This window comes from Bos taurus, chromosome 6 (assembly GCF_002263795.3).
Source record: "Bos taurus isolate L1 Dominette 01449 registration number 42190680 breed Hereford chromosome 6, ARS-UCD2.0, whole genome shotgun sequence".
Lineage (NCBI taxonomy): Eukaryota > Metazoa > Chordata > Mammalia > Artiodactyla > Bovidae > Bos > Bos taurus.
In genome coordinates this window covers 84,848,677-84,854,604 of record NC_037333.1, presented here as the reverse complement: position 1 = coordinate 84,854,604, position 5,928 = coordinate 84,848,677, and positions in this window count along the sequence as shown.

The following is a 5,928-nucleotide window of genomic DNA, read 5'->3' as shown; positions in this document are numbered from 1 at the left end:
ACACTGGTCAGAATGGCTGCTATCAAAAAGTCTACAAATAATAAATACTGGAGAGGGTGCAGAGAAAATGTAACCCTCTTACACTATTGGTGGGAAGGCAAACAAGTACAGCCACTATGGAGAACAGTGTGGAGATTCCTTTAAAAACTGGAAATAAACTGCCATACAACCCAGCAATCCCACTGCTGGACATACACACCGAGGAAACTAGAATTGAAAGAGACATATGTACCCCAGTGTTCATCACAGCACTGTTTACAATAGCTAGGACATGGAAGTGACCTAGATGTCCATTGGCAGACGAGTGGATAAGAAAGCTGTGGTACATATACACGATAGAATATTACTCAGCTATTAAAAAGAATGCATTTGAATCAGTTCTAATGATGTGGATGAAACTGGAGTCTATTATACAGAGTACAGTAAGTCAGTAAGAGAAACACCAATACAGTATATTATGCATATATATGGAATTTAGAAAGATGGTAACAATGACCCTATATGCAAGACAGCAAAAGAGACACAGATACAAAGAACAGACTTTTGGACTCTGTGGGAGAAAGCGAGGGTGGGATGATCTGAGAGAATAGCATTGAAACATGTATATTACCATATGTGAAATAGATTGCCAGTCCAGGTTTGATGCATGAGACAGGGTGTTCAGGGCTTGTGCACTGGGATGACCCTGAGGGATGGGATGGGGAGGGAGATGAGAGGAGGTTCAGGATGGGGAACACATGTACACTCATGGAAGATTTATGTCAATGTATGGCAAAACCACTACAATATTGTAAAGTAATTAGCCTATAATTAAAATAAATAAATTAATTTAAAACAAAGAATTTCCCATGTTGATTTTCAATTTATATAAAACCTAATTGTCAAGACATGGAAAAAGGGCACTAATTTTGAATATTATTCAAAATAGCTGCTTGTGAATGTACACTGTGTTAAGTACATTGATGTATTTTGAGACAATCCATGTTGTCATCTGTTTAATCTAACTTGAATGTTCTCATGTTGAATGAAAGACACACTATTTTCTCTAGGTCATTAAAACCAAAAAAAAAAAAAAAAACCTGGAGATATCACTTTGCTGACAAAGGTCCATATAGTTAAAGCTATGGTTTTTCCAGTAGTCAGGTATGGATGTGAGATTTGAAAGATAAAGAAGACTGAGCACTGAAGAATAAGTGCTTTCTAACTGTGATACTGGGGAAGACTCTTGAGAGTCCCTTGTACATCAAGGAGATCAAACAAGTCAATCCCAAAGGAAATCAACCCTGAGTATTCATTGTGAGAGAGCTAATTCTTAGGTCAGTTGAAAAAGAGTCTGGGGTCCCCAGAAGGAAAAATGGGTCCAGGGCCCATGAGGAGGAGAAAGGGACACTCTTTTCCCCACATTCCTTCTAGTCATATAACTTTTTTTTCTTAAGCTCTGAGTTGTTATGGCAGCAATCTATTTCTTTTAAAAAGAGTCTTTCTTTAACACCAGAGCTAATGATTACACAGCAAAACAACTCATCTTGCTAAAGAATATGTTTTTCCTTAAGCCATGTACTAAGGATTGTATAACAACAATGTATCTTGCTTGAGGACGTCCAAGGAGTGGTGGCCGCGTGGGCGCAGGAGGGCCGAGAGGAGCTACTCCATATTCAAGGTCGGGAGGGGCGGCTGTGAGGAGATACCCCTCGTCCAAGGTAAGGAACAGTGGTTGCGCTTTGCTGGAGCAGCCATAAAGAGATACTCCACATCCAAAGTAAGAGAAACCCAAGTAAGATGGTAGGTGTTGCGAGAGGGCATCAGAGGGCAGACACACAAACCATAATCACAGAAAACTAGTCAATCTAATCACATGGACCACAGCCTTGTCTAACTCAATGAAACTAAGCCATGCCGTGTGGGGCTACCCAAGATGGGCTGGTCATGGTGGAGAGGTCTGACAGAATGTGATCCACTGGAGAAGGGAATGGCAAACCACTTCAGTATTCTTGCCTTGAGAACCCCGTGAACAGTATGAAAAGCAAAATGATAGGATAATGAACGAGGAACTCCCCAGGTCAGTAGGTGCCCAATATGCTACTGGAGATCAGTGGAGAAATAACTCCAGAAAGAATGAAGGGATGGGAAGCAGTCCTAAGATGGTGGAGGAATAGGATGGGGAGACCACTTTCTTCCCCACAAATTCATCAAAAGAACATTTAAACGCTGAGTAAATTCCACAAAACAACTTCTGAATGCTGGCAGAGAACATCAGGCACCCAGAAAAGCAGCCCAGTGTCTTCGAAAGGAGGTAGGAAAAAATATAAAAGACAAAAAAAGAGACAAAAGAGGTAGGGATGGAGCTCCATCCGGGGAGTCTTAAAAAGAGAGAAGTTTCCAAACACCAGCAAACACTCTCACTGCCAAGTCTGTGCCGAGCCTTGGAAGCACAGAGGGCAACATAACAGGGAGGAAAAATAAATAAATAATTAAAACCCACAGATTATGAGCCCAACAGTAACTCCCCCAGTGGAGAAGCAGCTCAGACGCCTGCACCTGCCACTAGCAAGTGGGGGCTGGGCAGGGAGGTGCGGCCTGCATTGCTTAAAGTAAGGACCAGGCCTGAATGCCCCAGGGCAATCTGAGGGAACTAACTTGGGCTAGCAAACCAGACTGTGGGATAGCTACCATGCGAAAAGCCCTAACCTAAGAAACAGCCAGGCCCGCACACAGAACATAGGACTGAACAGAATCAACCGGCTGCAGACCATCCCCCTCTTGTGACAGGCAGCCAGAGCTGGAAGGGGGCAATCGCAGCCCCAGAGAGACATTATCTACCAAACTGCAAGCAGGCTTCTTTGCTAACTAAGACTTCTTGGGGTTCTGGACAGTCAACATCTGCCTGAGAAGGTGCGCTGGTTGTACACCCAGAAAACCAAGCGGCAGGGATGGGGGAGGCGATAAGTCTCAGCAACCACACTCACCAAACACCTCATCACCTGAGCTGCTCGGACCTGGGAAGGGCACAAAACGCAGGCCCAACCAAGTCTGCACCTCTGAGGACTACCCAAGTGCCTGAACCAGAGCGGCTTAGACCTGGGAGGTGCATGCAGCCCAGGGCAGGCCTCGGACGGTTCCTGGCAGAGCAACATAGAGCCTGAGCAGTGTGGGCAGGGAGGGCACATGCGCTGTGAGCGGGGGCAGGCCCAGTGTGGCTGAGACACTGTGCCCACACGCCAGTGTTATTTGTTTGCAGCGTCCCTCCCTCCCCACAGCGCGACTGAACAAGTGAGCCTAAAAAAAAGTGTCCACCACTGCCCGCCTTGTGTCAGGGTGGAAATCAGACACTGAAGAGACCAGCAAACAGAAGAAGCTAAAACAGACAGAACCACCTTGGAAGTGACAGGCGCAATAGGTTAAAACCCTGTAGTTAGTACCGACTACATAGGAAGGGGCCTATAGATCTTGAGAAATATAAGTCGGAACAAACTATCCGAAAATGAACTGACCCCACACTGCCCACAACAACACCAGAGAAAGTCCTAGATATATTTTTACTATTTTTATGATCATTCTTTTTTTAAAAATTAAAAAAATTTTTAAGTCCTCTATTACTCCTTTAATTTTCATTTTTATAACCTTCTATTATTTTGCAAAAAAAAAGACCTATTTTTTAAAGCAAACTTCATATACATACTTTTTTTATATAATTTTTGTGACTTTGTTTTTTTTTTTCTTTCTTTCTTCTTCTTTTCTTTAATATTGTATTTTTGAAAATCCAACCTCTACTCTAGATTTTTAATCTTCACTTTATGGTATTTGTTATCAATTTTGTACCTTTAAGAACCCAATCTTCAGTACCTATTTTTACTTGGGAGCGAGATTACTGGCTTGACTGCTCTCTCCCCCTTTGGACTCCTTTTTCTCCACCAGGTCGCCACTGTCTCCTCCCTCCCCCTTCTCTTCTCTACCCTACTCTGTGAATCTCTGTGTGTTCCAGACTGTGGAGAACACTTAAGGAACTGATTACTGGCTAGATCTATCTCTCTCCTTTTCATTCCCCTTTTTTATCCTCCTGGCCACCTCTGCCTCCTTCCTCCCTCTTCTCTTCTTTGTATAACTCCGTGAACATCTCTGAGCGGTCCAGACTGTGGAGCACACGTAAGGAAGTGATAACTGGCTAGCTTGCTCTCTCCTCTTTTGATTCCACCTCATCTAATTCAGGTCACCTCTGACTCCCTCCTCCCTCTTCACTTCTCCACGTAACTCTGTGAACCTCTCTGGGTGTCCCTCACTGTGGAGAAACTTTTCATTTTTAACCTAGATGTTTCATCAACGGTGCTGTATAGAAGGAGAAGTCTTGAGACTACTGTAGAAATAAGACTGAAAACCAGAAGCAGGAGGCTTAAGTCCAACCTGAGAACACCAGAGAACTCCTGACTCCAGGAAACATTAATCCACAGGAGCTCATCAAACGCCTCTATACCTACACTGAAACCAAGCACCAACCAAGGGCCAATGAGTTCCAGAGCAAGACATACCACACAAATTCTCCAGCAACACAGGAACACAGCCCTGAGCTTCAATATACAGGCTACCCTAAGTTACTCCAAACCCATCGACATCTCATAACTCATTACTGGACACTTCACTGCACTCCAGAGAGAAGAAATCCAGCTCCACCCACCAGAACACCGACACAAGCTTCCCTAACCAAGAAACCTTGACAAGCCTCCCATACAACCTCACCGACAGCGAGGAAACTCCATAATAAAGGAAACTCCACAATAAATAAAACTCCACAAACTGCCAGAATACAGAAAGGCTAGCAGAGTTTTGCAAGAGAACGCACTGGTCATAGCATACACACTCTTCCAACACCACAAGAGGCAATGCTACATACGGAGATCACCAGATGGACAATACCGAAATCAGATTGATTATATTTTTCCTGCAGAAGATGGTGAAGCTCTATACAGTCAACACAAACAAGACTGGAAGCTGATTGTGGCTCAGAACACCAACTCCTTATTGCCAAATTCAGACTTAAATTGAAGAAAGTAGGGAAAACCACTACACCATTCAGGTATGACCTAAAACAAATCCTTTACGATTATACAGTGGAAGTGACAAATAGATTCACGGGATTAGATCTGATAGACAGAGTGCCTGAAGAACTTTAGATGGAGGTTCATGATATTGTACAGGAGACAGTGATCAAGATCATCCCCAAGAAAAAGAAATGCAAAAAAGCAAAATGGTTTTCTGAGGAGACCTTACAAATAGCTGAGAAAAAAAAGGAATTGACAGGCAAAGGAGAAAAATATACCCAAATGAATGCAGAATTCTAAAGAATAGTAAGGAAAAAAAAAAAAAGCTTTCCTTCCTAAGTGATCAATGCAAAGAAACAGAGGAAAATAATAGAATGGGAAAGACTAGAGATCTCTTCAAGAAACTTAGATATACCAAAGGAATATTTCATGCAAAGATGGGCACAATAAAGGACAGAAATCGTATGGACCTAACAGAAGCAGAAGATATAAAGAAAAAGTGGCAAGAATACACAGAAGAATTATAAAAAAAAAAAAAGATCTTAGTGACTCAGATAATCTCGATGGTGTGATCACTCACCTAGAACCAGACAACTTGGAGTGTGAAGTTAAATGGGCCTTAGGAAGCATCACTGTGAACAAAGCTAGTGGAGGTGATGGAATTCCAGCTGAGCTATTTCAAACTCTAAAAGACAATGCTGTTAATGTGTGACACTTAATATGCCAGCAAATATGGAAAACTTAGCAGTGGTCACCAGACTGGAAAAGGTCAGTTTTCATTCCAGTCCCAAAGAAAGGCAATGCCATAGAATGTACAATCTACCACACAACTGCACTCAGCTCACAAGCTAGCAAAGTATTGCTCAACATTCTCTGAGTGAGGCTTCAATACTAC